At 29.5% G+C, this 24,320-nt stretch overlaps 1 pseudogene; it reads left to right on the top strand.

Moving 5' to 3' along the window:
• Positions 1-1,024: 1,024 nt before the first annotated feature.
• Positions 1,025-24,320, top strand: part of LOC142322911 (target of rapamycin complex subunit LST8-like) — a 33,701-nt pseudogene continuing 10,405 nt past the window's right edge.

The following is a 24,320-nucleotide window of genomic DNA, read 5'->3' as shown; positions in this document are numbered from 1 at the left end:
AATTTTTTTCTTTTTTCATTAACATTTTCCTTCATAGGAACTTTCAAAGCTAATTAATAATAAACTTTCTGTGAAAGTTTTATTAATTTTAAGAATAATAGTGTTGATTAATAAGAATTTTCTGTGAAAAAAGTTATAGTATTTTGGAAATGTTTGTTTAAACTACTTTGATTAAAGAGTGACAGGAGATGAACTATGAATTTTTTTCTCAAAACAATTCATTGCACATCAAATATTTGGTATAAAATTTGGTAGACATATTTCAATTTGCGTTTAGTATAATGCAATTGAGTCAATCAGGTGGATCTTTTTTTCATTCTTTTAAGCCATTTTGTTTTTTGTCATTTGAAAGTATAATACATCCACGATTCTCAAGTTTATTAAAAAAAAAATTTGAAAAACACAACTCATGATACTGCAAAATAGCAACTGAGATATTACTTAGTTTGTGATTTTATTCTGACAGAGTAATCCTTTCAAAATATGAATATAGATTTTAATTTAAGAATAATTGAAAAAGTTAAAAAATAGTGGTCTGGACTTGCGTGTAGTAAAATATTTAAAGAAAAATGTACTTTAACATTTTTCCTTAACAAATTTCCTGGTGTAAATTAAGATTTAACAAATGGGAATTCTTGATAAATCTGTGACTGGGATGTCATGTTATAAGAAAATGACAAATTTCAGTCATCAACATTAACCAAAAGAATTGGATCAAGATATATTATTTCAAGAAGTAACTGTGATTTAAGTTATTCACCTAATTTGGTGTAAAATTTACTTTGAGAGTTCATTTCAGGTTGTTCTCACATCTACATAGTGTATAATCTTTCTTAGACCAGTCATGGCAATTTTTCAGTTAAACATTTAACTGGATTTATATTATCAACTTATAGTGAACTGAATATTTCACATTTTTCCCTTATTTACTGTAGGCAGTGGGATAGTGTTGCATTCATGTTTTAGCACCTCGTACAGTGTTATCTTCATATACCAGGTTCAATACAAAGTTATATTAGCTACTTGGTGGATATGATTATACTATAAAATTATGGCAAGCACATTCTGGTGTATGTCAGGACTATGCAACATGCGGATTCTGTATCCTTGTATGAGTAATTTATAGATTTTATTGTTTGGTATTTATTTGTTATGGTATTTCATCTTAACATATTTGTGGCATTCAAATCCAATACTAAAGATCCTTGCTCAGGCTTGTTAAATTTATAATTGATTAGTTGGTCTACTTTTATCAGAATGAAATTAAGATGAGGTATAATACAAGCTTTATACTCCTTCATGAATATGCACATTAAAATAAAATAGTAAATTTTGAGATGCTATTAGTTTTTGATTGAATGCAGTTTTTGACTAAAAACTTTTGACTATATGCAGTTATTTATTAAAGGGAATTGACAAGCTCTGTGTAGTTGACCTTCTTGATCTACAAAAGCTATTTTATTGAACAGACCTTCCACAGTTCAGACAGTAATCATGTTTTTTTTATAAATAAAAGCTACTTAAGATTTTTCCTTGCATCACATCTTTTCATTTTCCCAGATTTTGCTTGTTTAGTATCCAAATTACCTGTTTCAGTACAGAATAAATAAGTATAGCTTGTCCAACCTGAAATGGCACAGATCTGACATGGGTGATGGTTGCCTAGCTAGCGTGGGGCTATAATATGCTACTTGTGGAAGACGTTATACATAACAATATAATAAATATATAGATATGGTATAAATTTTCTTTAGTCTAGTAGTAATTTTTTTATACTAATTTGTTTATTATTTAATTTAAGTTTTTACTTCCTTGTACGAAGTAAAGGAAGTATTGTGACCGCAAAAAATAATGGATATTTCTGTTGAAATATCCATTTATCCATTTTTATGTATCTTGCATAACTCAAAAATGATTAACTGCAGGATGTTGAAATTTTGAATTTAGGACTGTCGTAACATCTAGTTGTGCACCTCTCTTTTTGAACCAAGTGTCCAAAAAAACCCAAAATCCCCAAAAAATTGGAATTTGGAAGTTTTTCTTTACTTCAGCAATAAGCCCTTATTTGATGAGAGCTTTTCAATGATGTATCATAAGTGGTATTATTTTCACTGGTTCCAGAGTTATAGCAAAGTTGAAATTTTAATTAATGACATATTTGGATCTTACAAGGGAAATTGTTTCAAATTAGACTTCATTTCCTTCTTTTAACATTTTTTTTAATATTTTGATTTATTAATGATTAATTAACCTCTGTTAATACAATATTATAATTACAATAAATATTATAATTTTTTAAAAATGAGAAAAAAATTATTTCATTAATAATTTATTTTTTTGAAGTAATGTAATTTAATAGGTGCACAAGGAAGTCATGTGGTGGCCACATATGATTTTTTTATACTAATGTTTGTTACAATTAATGTACAAATTCAAATCATAAATTTTTAAATTATTTTTAGTCTTATATTTATATAAAAAAATATATAAATTCATAACTGAATAAAACGATACACATATAATTAGCTAACTTATTTTTACCACTATTAACTCTCTCTTGGTGTATGTGAGTTCATGGTACAGAACTGTCGAATTTTGAAGCACTTCTGCTTATCTATTTGCCCTGAAATTTTGCATACAAGTTTTCTCCTGGCAACACATTTTAGCAACATTTTCAAGTCGCTAAGATGCCCCTGAGTTGCTAAGTGTAAAAATGCCCCTTGAACTTATGCAACCTCATTTACGTGCATATTTTCTTAGTGAAAGAAATTTTAAGTAGATATATATTAGGGTATACAGTTGCTACTAGAAATGTTGTACAGCAGCAACTGAAGTTTTGGGAAAATTCTAGATCTGAATTTTTGGATGAAAATCGCAAATATCTCAAATGGTTGGTCCTAGTCAAAAAAAAATTTTTGACTCCCCCTCATCACTCCCATCTGCTCCTAGTAGTACCTGTTAGAAGGTATTTTTAAGTGCCCTTAGGACGTCTTTTGGAAACTTGGCAACCGCTTGTCTGATTTTCACGATTCAAACAATGTATGTATTCAGCAGGTTGAGTGCTTAATGCTTCAGGTACTCTTGATAGACCAGATCTTGGTTATCCAGAAATTAAATCGTTTAGCTCTCGATTGCATTCGCTCACTGTAAAACATACCGATCTGAAAAATCTAATATTGTGTTAAAGATGCTACACAGATTTATAATATGAAAGGCAAAGTCAAGTGGGTGGAATATATGGAGTTATACGGAGGAAATGAATTAGAAAATGGTGTTAAATAGGAAGAAGAGGAGATCGAAGAGGATGAAAGGGGTGAAACAATACTGAGATCTGAATTAGATCTGAGAGCATTAGAGTTAAATGGCAGAAAGGCTCCTGGAATAGACATGTTAGTCATAATACCAAAGAAAGCAGGAGCAGATAAATTCTGAACAATTAGCTTAACTAGTCTACTAGTCTTGCATCAAAAATCTTAACTAGAATTCTGTTCAGAAGAATTGAGAGAATGGAAGAAGTGTTAGAAGACAAATTTGGTTTCAGGAAAAGTATAAGGACAGGGGAAGCAATTTTAGCGCTCAGATTAATAGTAGAAGGAAAAAGAAAAACAAACAGACTGGAATAAAATGTTCAGCATTTTAAAAAAATTAGGGTTCAAATAGAGATAATAACAATAAATCAAAGAAGCCGTAATTATATAAAAAAAGCCATAATTTTAGAGGATGTTCCCTATCCCAGTTACTTTTTAACCTTTGCATAGAACGAGGAGTTAATGATGTTAGAACAATTTAGATGAAAAGATGGTGAAAACAAAGGTGAAAAGATAAAGATGCTACGATTTGCTGATATAGCAATTCTAGCTGAGTAAGTAAAAGAGATTTAGTAGGAACAACGGCATGGATGAAGTTCTACGCAAGAACTCCCGCATGAAAATAAAGAAAATGAAAGTAATGAAATGTAGAAATAAAGAAAATGGACCACTGAATGTAAAAATAGAAAAAGAAAAGATTATGGAGATAGAATTTAAAATGTGATTTAAAATGCCCAAATATTGATATATTTTATTTTTATTATATATAATTATATTAAATTATAATTATTATATAATATTGTATTAATTATAATTATTATAATTATTATTATTCTTAGCTTACAACTAAGAATTCTTTCCATAGTACTAAAGTATTTATTGTTCCTTAATGTTTTCCTCAGCAAGTAAATGCTATTGAAATAACACCAGACAAACAGTTACTAGCAGCTGCAGGTAAATAATTTTTTGTTATTAATTTGATACTATTTTGTTTTTGCTGATCAGGATGACAAAATGTGATTTTTAAAGATTAATTTTAACTTTTATGCAGCTTATAATGGCTGTTGACAGCTTTCAATGGTTTTGCAGGGACTAGTGTTTATGTTCAAATAAACACTAGTTCAAATATGTTCAAATGACATATTTGATCTGTTTTATTTGCTGTTAGCATTTTTTTGTCAAATATTGTATGCTTGTAAATCTCATTGTAAATCTTTGTAAAATTGTTATTCATGTTTTTGTGGCATTATCTAGCCACTGAGAAATGCTAACAGCATTTAGTGAACTTCATTAAATTTTCTGATCTACAGGAACAAATTTCCTAACACAACTTTTGCCATTTGCATTTTTCCTTACTTATAGCTTCAGTTTCCAGTCACAGATTATTTGTCCTATTCAGTTTTCAATCTTTCCTGTGAATTTGCATGGCACACAGATTTTATGGTCGCCCAGTTGTATGATAATGTGTGTCAGTGTTCTTCCGATATGTTTGTTTGGGTGGAAATGCATTACGTGATGCACTCCTTTGGTGCTTCTAATGTCTACAAACTGGTTGACCACTGTAAGGTTCATTCTCAATATTTGTTTTACCAGCTCGGATGCATAAAATTCTTATTCTTCACTTACTCACTGTACTTTCATTAGCAGTTTCATCATATAAATGGCTTTTAGGTGATGAATATCAGTAGCATTCATTTTTTCTGCTATTAAAAATTTCACCACTGTCATTTTTAGATGCATTGACTTAGCAAATGACTCCATAATACTGGTAACTGATATAAAAAGGTGGGCTGCACCTATTGCAAAAAAACTATAGCTTTGTGCGATTGTTCTGTTACATTAAAGTGTGTATTACAATTCAGCTATTATTAGTTATATTCAGCTATTAACTGTATTTTACAAATTTTTTAACATAACAGGTCAACATATTCGTATGTACGACCTTGGTTCTTACTATCCAACGGCTATCATTAATTATGAAGGAGTTTCTAAAAATGTTACTGGTGTTGGTTTCCAAGAGGATGGAAAATGGATGTACACTGGTGAAGACTGCAGTGCTCAAATATGGGATCTCAGGTGCAAGTATTTAAGTATTTACAGAATTTTAAAAGTTTGTTTTTTTTATCAATTCTTATGAACGTGATATAAATTCTAAACTTTACTTTTATGAGTTATCTTTTGCGCTGTAATATGTCTGAGAAGTCCATGAACTCTGGAAAATATATATTTTGGACTTTGTACATATTTATATACATTTGAACATAGAAATTATTTATACAGTGTATCTGTGTATATGCAATCGTGCCAAATGCACAGATCTATTTGTCACCAGGTGTGGTGTCTGTCTGATGTGGTGATTTATCTTCTGAGCTATGATTTAAAAGGCTTCCTCCACACTGTTAAGCAATTCATCTGTTACTTAAAGATACTTGGGCCTTATTTCCCACAATAATTTGTCAGGTGTTGTAAGGTTGGGGCTCTGTAGTAGTCATTTCAATGGGGATGGTAATGCTTGTAAACCATAAATTGTTAGTTAAAAAAATGGTGCATTCAAAAAGAGAAAATTGAGCTAGTGCCCCAGTCTTCCTGTGATCCACACTCATTCTATGGGGTGCCCTTCTCTTGAAGTTAAGGCGACTAAGAATCATTTATCATTCATACCTTAACAATGTGGTCCGTACAAGTATCATGACCCATCCTGGCCCATATCATGACACATGTTGGATTCATTTCTTACTTGCACTCAAATTGAGTTTTTTCTTAGGCCAGAAAACCATACTTCTTATGAACTGCTACAAATTGCACATGAAAACAACTCTTGTACAGGATAACACATTTGGAAATTGCACTAATAAAGCAAAACAGTGCAACCTGTTGTGCTGTTCCATGTCAATATCCAAAAATTCATTCACAAAAGTTAAATCAAATTGGTTTCATATTCAAATTGATACATGGTATATATCATGCATTGTTACTATGGTATATAACAAATGCCACTCGTTTATGGATAGATTTAATTGGAGATGTCAACTGAGGCAGTGACAGTGACATGTTTGCACTTGCTTCTCTTTTATCCTTTATCTACATTTAACATTATTAGAAGCAAATGCACATTTCTTCTGATCAAGCGTACTTTCTTTACATGGCAAGTCCGTGGAAGTGTTCATGAAATGCACTCATTTCATGACCAAATAATTTCCTTTGGTCATTTGTAAGAGTTAGATGCTGATTGTTTTCTGTGCAGTTTCAATTATGGTTTTTTATGAAAATGAACTTAGGATGGATTGATGTGCCTTTCATAATTATACAAAGATAGATATCACATAAAAGGACTTCACTCTACTTTAATAGAAATTTCAATGACATTTCAAGAACAAATCCAATGTACTTGAACCACTTGAAATGTAAAAACACATATAATCAAGATTCTAAATGAACAAATGCCTCTCAAATTTCACACACACTATGAACACATCATAAACATGAAAGATCTTGGAGAGCTCATTTCAAAGGCACCAGAGCCATATCAAACTGTATCGTAACTGTGTTCAATACCAATCTGAGATAACCTAGAACAAAAGCTACTCATACACAGGTAGGTAAAATGTTTTATAACTATTACTTTTAAAGTGTGCTGCAGTAAGTTTTTAATCACTGAATTTTGGGTCTAGAGCTACATTTACTATTTTGTTTTATCTTGAAATAGTAAATAATGTAGTAAATAATATAGTAAATAGTCTCTATAAACAAATTCTAGCTGGATTAATAGGTAATCATGAACAAAAAGGATAATTTTTATTATAATTTAATGTTATGATCTTCAATATGCATTTGCACATTGAAATAGGAAGATGAGATGGTTGAAATGGTAGGTGAAATAATGAAACCCTAATCAAAAGGTTGCAGAGATTTAAAAATGTTATTCTGGTTTCTAAATATTTATTATTCATACAGTGATACTGTAGGTAATAAGGTAATTTTCATTCCATTCTGGGAGTTTTCAGCTAAATGTCTCAAGAAACTAACCTGATTTGAGGGAACCTATTTTTTTGCACATAGTTATTTTTTTACATAGATGTGGTCTTGTTTGTAACAAAGATATTGAACTTTTTGTTTTGTTTAGATCAAGAAATCTTCAATGTCAGAGTATATTTCAACTTAGTGCACCTGTTAACTGTGTATGTCTTCATCCTAATCAAGCAGAATTGTCGGCGACCAAAGTGGTGTCATACATCTTTGGGATCTAAGAACTGATCATAATGAACAATTGGTAAAAATGTAATATAATAATTTCAAAACAATTTGAAATAAATTTCTTTAGGAAAGCTGAACCTGTTTCAGATAACGATATTTTTCAGAGAAGCAATTTTTTATCAAATCGATTCAAAATCGCAATGTATTGCTCTATTTCTGAATAAATACAAAAACCTCTAAAGGGATTGTAGACAGTGGTTGCCTGATATCTGAAAAGTTCAACTATTTTATTTCTTATAACACCCCTGGTGTCACCTGATGTTTTTAATATATCCAAGTTTTAAGTATTTGCCTTGAGCTTGTTGTATCAGAGGGTATGTCTGCGCCATTGTAAGCCAAATTAGCGTATACTAAGATACTGCATGCTATGTGACAAATCATTAACTTGTTAGTATAATTTAATTTAACTGTATAATTTGATATATTGTTTGTAGGTTCTGTGTATCTTAGATGCTACACAGAAAGTTACATATTTGCAAATGAGTAATTATATTCCAAAATATATACAATATATTTTGGTAAATACATCTCTATCCATTGGTAAGACTTATCACATAACTCTGTGTATACTGATGTAAAACTAACTGCAAATTTCATATGTGCTACCACCTAGTAATGATTTTAAAGCTCTCTGAATAATGTTGTATATAATCCGATGGGAGGCAACTTTTATGCACCTGCAAAGAATTATCCTTCCCTGTTCATTGATTGCATAGTAAAAAAGGTTGGTAATCAAAAAGAAGGCAAAGCTAACAAAGAAAAATCCAGAACCCAGGGAATGAACCAAAAAGCTAACAAAGATAGATAAAACATTTATTTACCTTGTACATAAAATAAAAACACAAATAATACATTATTTATTACATGTGTGCATAAAAGTACTAGTGATGAAATATCAGGAAATATCGAAAATATCAAGAACCATATCTCTTGCAGCTCCAACTTTGATTTTCCACCATTGTAGGTTTTATATCATTTATTTATTTTTAATTACTTTTGTTGATTTAGTAATTTTTTTTATTAAATTCTGCTTTAAATTGTTTGCAATAGATACCTGAAGCTGAAGCATCAATTCAAGCAGTTACAATAGATCCTGAAGGTGCTTATATGGCAGCAGTTAATAATAAAGGACATTGTTATATGGAGTTTTAACTGGTGGTATTGCTGAAGAACCAACAAAATTAAATCCTAAACATAAGATTGAAGCTCATAGAAGATATGCTCTTAACTGTAAATTTAGTCCTGACTCCATGTAAGTAATTCATTAAAGTATCTAATTAAAAAAAATAACTTAATATGAAAAATTTAAGGATTTATCCTCTAGGAGGTAGCTGAAAATTGGTACTGCTGTAGTTGATCATGACATTAGCATAAACTGTTGTGACAGTTATATTATATTCATGCCAATTATATTAGTACTAATCCTATAAGTTGGGCATATTGATTGTTAGAATTAACCAAAACTAAATTTTAAGGTTCTGAAGACCACCCCTATCATATAATGTAATGTCACTTATGAAATGTGCAGTAATAAAAATTCACATTTAGCTTTAGTATAATGCTTCACATTATATTTCAGTTCTATTTAGCATACTCATTTCAATAAATTTAATTGTTTTTTTTAATTTATTCTAGATTTGTGTAGGACATCTATTATTTCCTGGGTGTTTATGAATTACTCATGACATGTTTTATATATATAATAGCTGGCCCGTCACAGCTTTCCCCATGCTGTATGGTTACTTACATTCCCATTGCAGTCAGGAGAAATTGTAAAGGTAATTTTCCCATCCATTCAGCTGCCTCTGCTTCCTATACCCTCCTATGTTAAATTCATAATAATAAAGCTTGTTCAGGCCAACTGTTTCGAAACAGTTGGCCTCTAACTTAAAAATTAGTTATAAATGATATTACCCATACTTCATGAGTAAAAATAAAATGTATTTAGCCTGGTTCTTACCTGACTTAGTTTTGTTTTTTAGTCAAGTAACTGGAGGCAGTTGCATTGTACATACTGTAACAGTGACTGTGTTAGTTAAACCACTGTCATACATGTTCAGACCACTATTTATATTATATTTACTAGCCCCAATTTAGTGAATATCCCATCTAATGTATAAATTTTCTTTTACTTTTACCAATTTCAAGGTTAAATTTTTAAATGTAGAAATTTTCATCAATTTTATCAGTAGTTTCTTTGCTGGGATGGGCATTGATGATGAATAAGTCAGTCAGGATATGTCCTTTATGTATAGTATTTTTTTTAAAATACATGTTGATTTTTTAACTATTCCTTGTTGAACTATACCTTGTGCACTATACCTTGTTGAATACAAAAATTTCATTCTGAAACTGAATGTGAAGTGAAATAAAATGCTAAAAATAATGAACACTGGATTTAGTATTAGATTTTGGTAAAAAATTTGTTTTATTGTTAATCATGGCTCATTGGTATTGATATAAAGTGCTGGGACATACAAATTGTTGGTAAGTGGAAATTATTATATAATTTCCACTTATTATAAGTTATTTCCATTATTATAAGTTTTTCCAATGATCTATTTTATGTATTGCATTAATTCATAGTCTTAAAACTATTTAGGTACTTGGTAACATCTGCTGATCAGTCTGCAAGAATATGGAAAACAGCTGACTTCTCATTGGTACAAGAATTAAAACATGAAAATCAATGTTGGGTGTGGGATTGTCGCTTTCAGTGCTGATACACAATATATTATTACTGGTAATTATAGAACCAAATGCATGTATATAAAATAGAGCACCTGAAAAGTAGTTTCATCATGTAATAAGTCAGTAGGAATCAAAAATGTCTAATCAAGTAATCATCTTAATATACATTATAAATTACATTTCACAATTAGTTTGTCCTTTATAACGAAAGAAAAAAAAGATTAGGTTACTAATGGAGATAATTAATTTCTTCCTACAAATGATTTTCTGTATTATATAAAACACATTTATGTTATGGTGGTGGTGTGGGTGGAGGTGGGGGTGTGGGTGTGGGTGTGGGTGTGAATTGGCTTTTGAATCACCTAATGTGAACTACTGGACTGATTTTGACCATTATTAGACCATTATTACTTTCTATATATTTATTACTTTCTATATATGGCTATCTCTTATTTGTCAATTAAAAAATAACAGTATTTACAAAAAAGTTTGCAGAATTGCACAACCACCCTAAAAAATGCTGTTGCAGTCATCTGCTATGTTGTGAAGTCACAGGTGAGCAGAAGAATTAAATAAATGATTATTAACATGTAAAAAGTACATCTGTCTGGCTGGGTCTTGAATTTGATTGCCCAGTCAACTCAGTACCTGGTGTGTTAAGCCTACATAGAACAAATTTTGCTTGAAGTGGTGAAACTACATTAGTTTTAGTGCCAATTGAATTAAATACATGTGTACGTGCTATAGTTAAAATCATTGAATTAAACATTAAATCATTTTATTTAATAAAATGATATTTAAGCCGTGCCATCAGGAACATCCCATAGTTGGACTTTCCCAGAACATGGCTTCAGCTGCATGAAGTGGGAATATGAAATGAAAATTTTGTAGTATATGAAAAATGCCAATGCTGACTAGGATTCAAACCCAGGATCTCAAGATGAAACGCAGAGATGCTTGCCAGTCCGCCAAGGAGATCAGTAATTAAAGTTCCTCTACAGTTATTGCCTACAGTTTATAAAAAATTGATAATATTTAATCACATAGTGATTAATGAAGAGTAGGTCAATGAAGAGTCGAAGGATAGTATTAGAGAAACAGAAATAAAGGCAGTTATGTTTTAAATTGCCTAATAGTTTGGGGAAAATAAGGAAAAGGTTTAGAGATAGTTGGGTGAATGGGAAGAAATTACCACTGTACAGTATGAAATAAACTTTTTTCAGTATTAACTGATGAAATATAAATATAATCAAATCAGTTTATCAGTGAAGTGAAAAACTTTTCTCAGAAGATAAATGAGGATGATGTATGAATTTAAATGAAGTGTAGTCTTCTACAGTCTCAAGTTGACCATAAGTTTGATCTGAAATACAGTTAAATGAATGTTTCAACAATTTGAATGAAGGCAAATGTAATTAATAAAGGAAATTTTCTCATGTTGTACATGAGTACAAACTTTTGAACGAAGCCTTATCATATTATTCATGGACAATGATTTGCAGTAATATAAATACAAATTGATAAGCGATTTAGATTAAAATAATGAAGCATAGTTTCTCTCATTATGAAAAGTACTGGTTCATGAAAGATATTAAAGGGTAGAGATATTAATGTATTAATGTTATCTCAACTATATATTTTTGAGACAATAGACTATTTTTTAATTTAGAGGTGATTTTCATTGTTATTGATTTGCTGTGGTATGTTTATTAAGCCTGTGCAAATAACTGTAGACAGGTCACTTTTAAATGAATCACTGTAGTATTTTATGAGTTGGTTAGAAATTCATTTTTACACATAAATCGTAAGTGTTATAAATCGTAATTAATGAAATAGATAAAATTTTTAGTTACTATATTTAGTCATTTACTTTTATGTGACTCATCTACTAAAAAACTCATGTTTTATTTGTTCAGTTGGATGAATAATTTATTTTCTCATTAACATTTAGATCTTATATTCTGTATCTACTCTATCAATTTTTTTCTAAAAGTTGTAGTAATCATTCAATTTCAATTAATTTGAAGAAACTTTTTTTTAGCTTCATCTGATGGTGCAGCTCGTTTATGGAATATAGAAACAGGAACTGTTGAACATGGATATAGTGGACATCAGAAAGCTGTTACTGCATTAGCATTTTGCGATCAGATGACCAGTTGAAAGTCTTCATAAATTTTGTATTTTGTATTTTCTTTTTAATCTGCTTGTTAACAGATTGAAAAAATGTCCAAATGTATAAAACATTTTTATATACATTTTAAATTTATTATTTAATAAATAATAAGTGATCAATTTCATAAGTGATTAGTGTAGAAGTAATCAGATAAAACATTCAGGACAGATGAATACTCTTGAATTAATATAATATAATATTTTATTTTAAATATAATATTTTAATTTATTTAAAGTTCATTTATTATTACATTAACTTATTGTATAAATACATGAGTTCAGCAGCAATTCAAGAGTATTCATCTGTCCTGAATGTTTTATCTGATTAGTGTAGAAGTAATCAGATTTACTTCTACACTTATAAGATTTACTTCATCACTTATGAAATTGATGTATAATTTTTTAAGCAGAGACTTGAAGATGTAAAATCTATAAAGCAAAATATAAATTAATAATCACAAAAAATGTTACTTAGAATCTAAACCTAGATTGACATTTCAATTATTAAACTCACTGTCAGTAGAAAAGGTATAAAAATCACAGTTCTATTGTGACTTAGTACTAAGAAACTACAGTTTCTTTCAAAGAAAAAAACTACAGTTTCTTTGAAAGAAACTGTAGTTTCTTAGTAATAGGTTACTACTGGTGAAAACTAAGAGTAAGCAAGCAAATCCTTGGGTTTGCTTACTAGCAAATAAGGAACTTAAATAGGTTTGCAATTGATCTTAATAAGATAAGATGTAACAAGGATTATAAAAATAAATACAAAAATCATCAATAATAAAAAAATTAAAATATTTACTAGCTTGTTTTTATTTAACATTTATTATTTAACAATTTAAAGAAATTATCATAATTTTTATTGATAAATGTTTCTATTCTCAAATTATCTATATATTGCATTATCCAATAGCTAATTTGAGAATAGAATCAATAAAAGTTCATTAACATCTGCAGCTTTCATCTAAGAAGATACACAAATATTCATGATCTTGAGCAGATAAAAGCTCATTCCAATCTTGTTTAGGGTCAGAAATGTCATCATCCATCTCTCTCCTGAGGTGGAATACCCTAGGGTATGGATAGATGGAAAATCCAAAAATGCTGCATTCCTTACTGCAGAGTTATTTCAAAGTGGAGGGTTATGTCACATGTAGTAGTGCTTGCTCAGTGTTGCACAGAGCACTAGCATGGTGGGCCATGTTCAAAAATGGGAGAGCTTGTGCAATTAAACTGTGCATACTGTCACCCTATATATGCTGGCCCTATATATGCTGGGGCTACAGGAGAAGCATGGCTGAAATAATTAAGCATTCTAACCCATACACTATGGAGGCTTATGCTGCAGAATGAAAGTGGACCTGGCCTACAGTGTCAAGGCTGGTGTCAGCAAACACCAGTTTTTATGATATAAACATGTAAAATTTTGTCAATTCTGCTGGCATTTTATGGCAGTTAAAATTCAGTCCCATGGTACAAGAGTATGTATGCTTAGTGTATTGCTGTCAGCTGCTGCTGGGTAAAATGACTTGGGAAACAGGTGTTTTGAATGTTCCTTTGCCTTTTCCTCCCAACATGCTGCGATCATTCTGATTTCTGCCTTTCTGTATAGTGTTGTTCAGTTTAGTTAATTTTTGCAATTTTCTATCCATGATCCTTGTTTTAAACACAAACATTAATATTTTTAAAAACATGGTTATACAAAACATGTACTTGTATTTATTTTCAACATGTGTTTTAGCAATACTTTTTGTAAACTCTGATTCTGAACATTTACATATTGTTACATGAGGCTGTCTAAAGGAAAGTGAAGATGAAAACAGCTAAACACAGTGCTATTAATGATACTGCTTAAGCAAACATAAGAGATTTAAAGCCAAAGATGGGGATAACAATAACTGATCTGCAATGTGCTGCTAAGGAAGCTGCATTTTCATACCACACTGTAGACACAAAACCTTTAAAACATCAAAATGCAGATCTAAAAGGTTATTATTATTATATGACCCAAAATTTTCATATGGTAGAACAAAAATCAAGGCAGTTTTGTTGTTGCCTTTGTGTTGCCTTCTTGGAAAACAATTATGAAACAGTTTAACAGTAATTTTCGTGATGTGAAAGGGGAATTGGCATGTGATTCTCTGTGCCTGTATGAGTAACGAAACTTCTGTGAATTAGTGGAAAAGTATATCTCATAGCAGCACAAGGTTCCTTGGTTTGTTATCTGCAAGAATTCTTTCAGTTTTTGATGGCCTAAAATTCTTAAGCATAGACAATTTTTATCATTTTAGTATCCAGTACTTTCAGTGGATAGTACTTTCTGATTTATAAGAGACTGCACAAGTTGTTAATGAAATTATAGAAGATTCCATAAATATTGATGACCTATTTGATGACCTATTTGATGAATGTACATTGTTGAACCAAGTAATTCAAAACCAAAGGATAGGTTGTGGTTCAAGTTCTGAAAAGTACCAGATAATTTTGAAAAGAAGTGGAAAGCAATTTTTAAGATGTTTCAAAAGAAAGATGTTGCAATATTTCTAAAATGACTGAGTTTGCGATGTCTTTGCCTGGGACATCTGCTCCAGTTGAGAGTACTTTCAGTTATGGGGAACATTTGGTCTGTAGAAAGGGGTAGACTTTCAGTATCTACTGTTAACATCAGCTAAAGGTTTAAATTAATTAATTTCTTGTAAATTTTATGAGTTCTAACTGCTTATTCAGCTATCCAACCAAGAAAGTCTTTAGAACTTTATAGGAGTGTAGAACATTATATGAACGTTAAGAGAGCAAAAGGAGCCATTTATACTGTGTTCTTCATTACAGTGGTAGATAGCATTATAATGGAAATGAGGAGGTTACTGGATACCGTAATGTGTAAAAATAATCAATCTCAATACAGTGCAGAATTGTTATGGATAAATCTGATGGTTACAGTGAATTTAAATATATTATTATATGAAATATAAATCACCAAAATACAGTAATCAGATAAGTTAAACTTACCTTATTGATTTCTAATAACCGGTTTTCGTGGTATCCCACATCTTCAGTTGTTATTAAATTCTATTTTTATTACAATAAAACTTATGCTTTCAAATAACTTGTGTCCTCTTTTTGAAAATTATAATATTTTCTATTAAAAAATTTTAAATGATATAAATGTACATGTATTTGTGCTATCCAGTACTGGAATAATTTAGTCTTTAAAATGTAGTATTTTCCTTTGTTCTATAGTCTTTATTGCTAACTGTTAGCAATGTGATCTGGTCAGATCTTCGAATGTGATCTGGTCATTCATCATTTTATATTTTTATTTATATTTATAAATATAATATTTGTTGAGTATATTCATTTTTTATCATTATCACAAATCTCCAAAATCTCTAATGTTTTTATAATCTGTAATACTATTTTTGCATTCTAACAGATGTTCAGCTATAATAGGTATACCTCATTTTTTTATTTTTGTATGCTGTGTAATGTTCTGTAAATCTCTTTTTAAATATCTGTTGGTTTTACCTGTAAAAATATTTTTACATTCTTTGCATTTATTTGTACATATTCCTCTCTATTACTTTTATTATTGTTATTTTTTAAATATTTCATTACTTAACATTTTGCAGTTATCCACTAACTTTTTATATTTATTTTTATCATATATGTTAATATTTTTTTAAATTATTTTATTTGTGTAATTATATTTTAGGTTTAAAACTTTTTGATAAATTATGGAAATATAAAACTCCGCCCCCACACATAAAACAAGTAAAGGAAGAACCATATAAACCAAATACTGAAATAAAAGATTGTCAAGATAGAAAAAAAATTACAGAAAAATCTGCAAAATAAAGGTTCTTGTGAATGCAAAACAGAAAAAAGAGTAATTAATGAAATTAATTAGAAGTACTATCCACTTTCAACTGCTACATGTTTTAGGCTGTTTAAGTTCTTTTTCTGATATTAACACAAATTTAGAAACATTAAAAATTAATAAAGATACCATAAAATTAAATATATTAGAAAATATTATATATATAAATACAAATGAAATTTCAATTTTATAAATCATCAGACAGCATTTGAAGGAAACAATCTTATAAAAACAGCAACAGATAGCAGCACTCGTGTAAACTAATATGCAATTTTCATTATTTTAGTAGTTTTATTTTAAAATTTTTATTATGTAACAACAGAATTATTTCAATCATGATTGAGAATGTGGGATCCTGCAGAAGTACTTTCATGAAAAATTAAATTAAGATATGTCTTATCTCAATATTCTGTACTAGGTGGCTTATTTAATAGAATTTAAATATAATTTAATGGTACAGAGGAATAATATGAATCTTAAAATAATTAATTTCAGTAAAAAATTATAATTGTTTTATACATATTTAAAGTTAGATAGTTACAACCCATCCAATGAATAATTTTCTTTCAACTCTGAATACAGAATTTCTTAATTATAAAGGCTACTTACTACTACTTTTAATTTCATATTTACAGAAGAATTATACCACATTAACCAGACATAATAGGAACTAAATTACTTACAATTTATAAAACAAGTTAACAAAGAAAAGATTTACAAATACAAACCTATAAGTATTTTCTTCTTAGTCTGCCAAAAATAAGGACAATTAACAATAAATGGATTATGTCCACATGTTGATTGAATTCTAACTTCATCTTTTACTTGTTGAACTCCATTTTCAGAAATAATCTGAAAATGAAATTATAAATTAATTATTATAAATTATAATCAAATACTTTAGAATAAAAATAAAGCAATAATAACTCAATTCTCAAGATAAGAATGTTCATACCACTGAATTTGAACCAAGCAAGACTGATTAGAAAAAATAAGATCAAGTAGGTCTTAAATAGAAGGTCTCGAAAAATATTAAAGTCTACTAAATATTAAAATACAAAAAACAAAAATATTAAAGTCTTCAATCAGATGGAATTTGATATTCTATTACAAAAAAAAATATGATCAGTTGAATATTATTGATACCCATTAGAACTGCTAAAGCAGGGAGTGAATAGCTATGTGTTTCCCAAGTAAAGGCTAAATTTATAGTGAGGTGAGATAATGATGATTGAATAAAAACATCATCCCTATTTAAATAAATATATAATATTTATAAAGACTAATCTTTAAAATTTATTCTCTTGTTATTTCAAAAACACTTATTTCTTAATGTTAGGATTGGGAAAAAATGTTGTAGATTTATTGTAACTTATTGTCATGAAAAGCAAATTTACCCTAGGTAAATAAGATCAACCAAAAATGCATTTTACATTTCATTATCATATTCAATTTTTCCAAAGGAGATTGAGATACCTCATCATATCTCAGCCATCTGTAATTAGATGTTCTATTTTTGCTTTTTCTTTAGTTTTGTTTTTTTCCTTTCATAAGTTTCAAGAAATTTATTCAACTTTTTTATGTAATGTTTCAATCTACAAGGATGAATTTTTTAAATTGTGTAAATGGTTTTTCCTTTACAATGTTATTATATAAAGTAATACATATAAACAATGTTATGCATGATTACTTTTATTCTGTCATACATGGGCTACTTTTCAGTAATAAAATCTATTTTTTTCAATTTTATTAATGAATTAACCTCTTTTTCAATAGCCTGATTTAGAGTTGAAAATCCATTTTCAAATTCAGATTATTTAAAGATACACAAATTGATGAAGCCTTTTTTTCATGAAGTAACCTCATTATTTCTCTTGGTAACAATATTACTTAATAATAATGAATGAATCCATCATTCAATTCAGTATTTAATAAAATTTCATTATATCATCATGAACTGATCATATAACAGAAATAAAAATGGAAGACCGCTACAGTGGGATCACCAACACAGTTTACGTATAGCACTCAATAATAGTTACAGATAATAGAAAGATGATTTTCTTCAGCATAATTTTTTTTGTTAAATTAACCAGTCAAAAATGGATCTTCTCACAAGTACTTATAAAAATGTGTTTCTAATTCTTATATTTATATAATACTGGCAGACTTATTTTTTTCCTGAAAACTATTTTGCTTATGCTAGTCTGCTTTGCATCTCTAATTTATTTTGATTTCCTTCTGTAATTCTATTACCCAAAAAATACAATTTTCCAATTTCTAGGGTGATATGTTCCTTTATATTAATATTTAATTCCTTATTATCCTCCTTTCTGTTACATGAAAATAATTAATAAAACCATACCTTTTAAAAGGTTTTTTATCTTTTATTTACTTTTATTTATTTTCACACTAATTTCTCCTCTAGTAATTAATTCATGCCATTTGAAATTTCTTCTAACAATTTTAATTTTTTCCAAAAGAATAATGACATCCGCAAATCTCAACATTTTTATTCTTTCTCCTTAAACAGTTACTCCACTCAATTTTTTTGTTCTCCAATATGGGGGAAACAGACTTCATTTTTGTCTCACTCCTGAAAAAGAGCCTTTCTTTCTTCATCTTCAACATTTATGACTGCTATCTGATTCTTCAAGAGATTATGTACATTTCTTCTTTTTCAGCATCTCAGTACAATGTGATTTACACATGTAAGCATTTGAACTGCCCTAATCAAATAAAAATTACTGAATTTATAATGAGCATAAAAATAATGGATCTTCAAAGGAGACAATTTGTAAGCTTCATCTGCATTAGGAGCCTGAGTAGAATTAATTTAATTGAAAGATTAATAATTTCATGATAATTTAAATATATTTTTTTTTAAACCAAAGGGCACCTTCAATCAAAAAAATACCATGCACAGGAAGACATGCTCTATGTTGAAATTCAATGCACTATTCTTCATGAATAACTAGGTTATTTATAATTAGTTAGGTAAATAACTAAAATTTACGTAATTAAATAATTAATATTATTACTGCGTTATAGGGTAAAATGTAAGTCATTACTTAATTTTGTTAAACTTTCTAAACTGAAAGTAAAATGTAAGAGTAATTATTTAAAAGTCTACATTTTCTTATAAATTCAGTTTTGTCAACTTGTGTATCCTGAAAAATACAATTATTTCTATACAGTTAAAATATCACACTGTAATAAATAGCTATTTTCACAAAATTACTTAATTTAACAAAGTGAATTTTAGAACATGACCAACCTAATTATCTATACCACTTTGATATTGTTATGAAAATCTATCAGTTGCTACTTAAATTCATTTACCTCCAGAATAGTTTTACAATAAAATGAATTATTTTTTTTGCTTTTGGATGATGAATTAATTTCTTTTTTTTTTGTTTGTTGGAACTAATAAAACTTTAGACACTCAAAAAAGATATTATAAAAAGTCCTTAAATTCAGAAAATAATTATAATACTGTGTAGAAAGTACATAAATTTTTATTCATTTAATTTTTTTTTTAATGTTACTATAATCTCCATTATTATTATTATGCTTTTACGGCCAACATGGGACCACTTAAGTCAATTTTAGTTGGATCTTTTCTGAGAAAAGCGTGTTATTTTACTCTTCCGAGCTGCCCAGTATTTCTTCATCCGTTCAGATCTTGCTTTCTTTTCTTCATCCGTAAATACCCTCTTCGTTGTACCTTGTCGTTTGTCTGTCTTTAGTTTAAATCTATTGCTTTTGTCTTTTAGCTTTGTAATTTTTCCAGTTTTATTCTGTAGGTCAGTCAGGGAAATTCCCAATTCTTTCATATCTTCTCTAATTTCTTTGATCCATCCTACTTCTAGCTTTTGGAACCAGAGCTTTTCAATGATATTTCTTGACAGTCTTGTTTCCGGTGTCCATATGAGATGACCAAAGAAAGAGATTCTTTTTTTCCGCATAGTATCAGTAACAGGCTCTATTTTTTGATACACCACCTCATTTGGCACAATCCACCATTGGCCTTCTTTTTGGTGTTTTTTATTGATACACGTTCTGACAATTCTCCTCTCTATTTTCAGAATTTTTTCAATTCGGTTTTTCTGAGTGATTTTGAAAAGGGTCTCGCTTCCGTAGGTGACTTCTGGCTGTACTACAGTTTTATAATGTTTAAGTTTTGTTTTAGCAGAAAGGCATTTTTTGTTATATGTTGACCAAGTTAATTTTTGGGATTTAATCATTTTATTTGTCCTGTTTTGCCATGTCACTTTTTCGTTTAAATTATAAGTTATTATTTCCCCTAGATATTTAAATTGTTTTACTATTTTAATTTTCTGATTGTTTACCGTAATGTGCTCTATTACCAGAGGATCTATGGCCATTAGTTCAGTTTTTTCGAAAGAGATATGAAGCCCTATCTTTTGTGCTAGGTTTTGAAGGCTCATGATTTGCGTTTTGGCTTCTTGAATATTATTTGCTAAAAGAGCGAGGTCATCTGCAAATCCTAGGCAATTTAGTGTGATGGAGTTTTTCTTAGTACCCATTTTTATATTTTTGGGATTTATTTCATACCATTTTCTCATGACAAATTCGAGGGCGCAGTTAAAAAGGAGTGCTGAGAGGCCGTCTCCTTGCCTCAATCCAGTTTTTATGTAGATGGGTTGAGAGAGTTCACCTCTGAATTTCACTCTGGACTGGGTATTGGTTAAAAAGTTAATTTTATCATGTTTACGAGTTTAGGGTGAAGGCCCAGGTTTCTCAGAATATTCAGCATGGATGGTCGGTGTATACAATCATAGGCCCTTTTAAAGTCGACGAAGGTGATTATTAGTTGTTTTTTCCGTCTTTTATATAAGTCCATCATAAGTTTTAGGGATATTATTTGCTCCGGGCAACCTCTCCATGGCCTAAATCCCCCTTGGTATTTCCCCAAGTTCCAGTTCAAGTTGGTCTTTGCATCGGTTGTATATGATTCTCGACAGGATTTATGTGCAATCCAGGAGAGATATGCCTCTGTAGTTTTCCGGATTAGTTTTATCCCCTTTTTTATGTAATGGATGAATGAGGGCTGTGGTCCAGTGTTCTGGAAGTTTTTCTTCGTTCCATATTTTCACGAGGCATAGATGTAGGGAAGTTTTGACTGAATAAACTGATGAGTGTTTCCAGAGTTCTGCGAAAAGCTGGTCTTCTCCGCTTGCTTTGTAGTTTTTTATTTCATTTAAGGCTGCGAGAACTTCTTGAATTGTTGGCGGGTTGATATTTACCGGTGAAGTTTTAACTGGAGTTTCAGTATCAATCTCAAAAAGCTCTGGGGAGTCGTCACAGTTGAGGAGTTTATTGAAGGTTTCTGCCAAAATTTCAGCATTTTCTTTATTGGTGTGGGCCATATTTCCTTTTTTTCCTCTCAGCATAAGGGTGGGTGGTTCATATCTTTGAAGAGCCTGACCAAAAATTTTATAATAATCTCGGGAGTTAGTTTTCTTGGAACTTTCTTCTATTTGCTGAATAAGTTTTTTGGGCTTGTCGTTTGGTTCCTCTTATAATTTTCTGAGTTATTTTCCTTTGTTTGGTGAATTCATGGTTAGATTCTTCAGTTTTCCGGGTTTGGTGGTTGATCCAAGCTCGGTGTCGGTCTTTGAATGCTTTGTCACATTCTTCATTCCACCATTGGTGTTTTTTTCTTGGGTTTATAGGGGCTAGTTCTTCAGCTATTTCTTTCAGTTGGGATGTCAGTTCTTTTAAATTATTAGTTAATTTGATTTTTTTTGTTGTTTCTTCAAAGATGGCATTGTTTATTAATTTATGTGGATCATAAGCTCTTTTGTTTTTAGGTTGGGATTTTTTCTTTTTATGCGGGGTGAATTTTATTTTAACTTTAATTAAGTAATGGTCCAATCCAGTATCTGTTCCTCTCAAGACTTTTACATTATAAATCTCGTTGTGATATTTCCGGTCCATGCAAACATGATCGAGTTGCCATACCCCTTTTTTCCAATCTGGGTGTTTCCAAGTCTTCAATTTGTTTGGTTTTCTCATAAAATAGGTGGATTTTGAGATCATATTATGGTTTCTGCAAAATTCGACAAGTCTTTGGCCGTTCTTGTTAGTTTTCTTCTGGGCAGGCCATTTTCCGATAATATCATGATATCTTCGTTCATTACCAAGTTGGGCATTAAAGTCCCCTATTAAAATCTTGGTGTGGGTCTTATTTGTGTTGTTTGCAGTTTGGTCAAGAAGTTCCCAGAATTTGTCCATCTCTTCTCTATCTTTTTTAAGATTGTTTTTGTCATTGGTGGGAGCATGGACATTTATTATGGTGTAGAATTTATTGGCTGATTTTAGGGTTAAGGTTGAATTCTATGACTGAGTCAATTATTTTAAGATTGATTGCAAATCCTGTTCCGAACTGTGGGCAATTCTTCATCACACATTTCCCGGGGATTCCTTTGTAAATTCTGTAACCCTGAGATTCAAACGGCTCTCGATCGGTGTTTCTCATTTCTTGAAGTCCTGCGATTAGGAATTTTTATCTATCTTTTTAATTTCTTTTTTAAGTTAATCTTTAAAATGTAAAAATATATATATATATATATATATATATATATATATATATATATAAAATATCATTTAAATTGTTAGAAATTAACATCAGAGTAGAGCTTCTAACTTTAATGTCCAGTTGGGAAGGAAACAGAATTTGACATCATTGATTCAAACTGACTTTCAGAAAAAAATGGATTAAAAATAAATATTTCTTTATTAAATTTAAAGGTTTTGTTTATAAGTAATAACTTTTGATTGGTTAAACTGTGGCAATACTTAATTTAAAAAAAATCAAATCGGCTAATAAAACCTTAAAAAAAACAAATAACCTTATAAAAATCAAACAACCACCACATTACTTCATTCAATTGCTGAATAAACAGGTTAATAAGAAAACTGTTTCTCAAGATATAATTATAAAAATTTGAATGATCATATTATAAACTAATATGACTGAAAATTTTTTGTTTGACTCTTTTTGAATAAAAACAATTTATTTGGTTTTCACCCATTTTCTACAAATTTACACATAATGACTTTAATCTGAGACTACTTTGAAAAAATTGGCAAAGGATAATGGAATCAAACTTATTCTAAATTAAAATATGCTCCTTATAAATACATTGATAATATTCTTAAAATCATCTTCACAGATAATTATCAGATTTTTGTAACTACTAAAAATACAACAGAATTATTGAAATTTATGTTAATTTATACTTTAAACATAAATTATAGAGGTTACAATTAATTAAATATAACTTTTCTGGGTTACTACCGTTACTGCTTATAGAAATTATTTTTAAATGTTATTAATTTTAAAATTTTATACGGTATTATGAAAACCAGTTTAATAATATGGTTACTTCTAATTTAAAGAAAAAAAAAATTACCTCAAAATTTATTTCATTTTTCTTTTTTATTTTAAATTCTGGAAGAAAAGCAGATTCGATGTGCGGTACTGGCCATGCTGTTTTACATGCTTCTAATGTATTACTTAGAGTTGACTGTCGCCATCTAAAAGAAAATATGAAATTATTCAGAATCATAAAAAATTGGGTTAAATTTCCATTTCAAAATTACAATATTTCTTAAAAAGTTGGTCTCTTCATTTATTCCTCAGCAGTTACCTATTCACCTTCATAAGCAGAATTACATGATGTAGTGTAGTAACTATGTTGATAAGGAAGCTTGTCTAATTAATAGCTTTAAGTATCTTCTGGAGTACAAATTTAACAAACTTCTAAAATTCAGCAAGATCTCAATACAAATCTTGAGTCTAATTAAAATACAATTAGTTTACTTTAGTGGTTTCACCCTTGTTACTTAGAAAATCTGGATGTCTCTCTTAAACACTCTGGTAATGGGTCACCTCGCTTTTATTATTATAATGATGCAACATAATAATTTTTAAAATGTAAATGAATATCAAAGGTACTTCGTTGTTATATCTACATAATTAATAACAC

This window comes from Lycorma delicatula, chromosome 4, assembly GCF_047948215.1.
Source record: "Lycorma delicatula isolate Av1 chromosome 4, ASM4794821v1, whole genome shotgun sequence".
In the NCBI taxonomy this organism is placed as follows: domain Eukaryota; kingdom Metazoa; phylum Arthropoda; class Insecta; order Hemiptera; family Fulgoridae; genus Lycorma; species Lycorma delicatula.
This window is presented reverse-complemented; position numbering and strand designations above follow the sequence as displayed.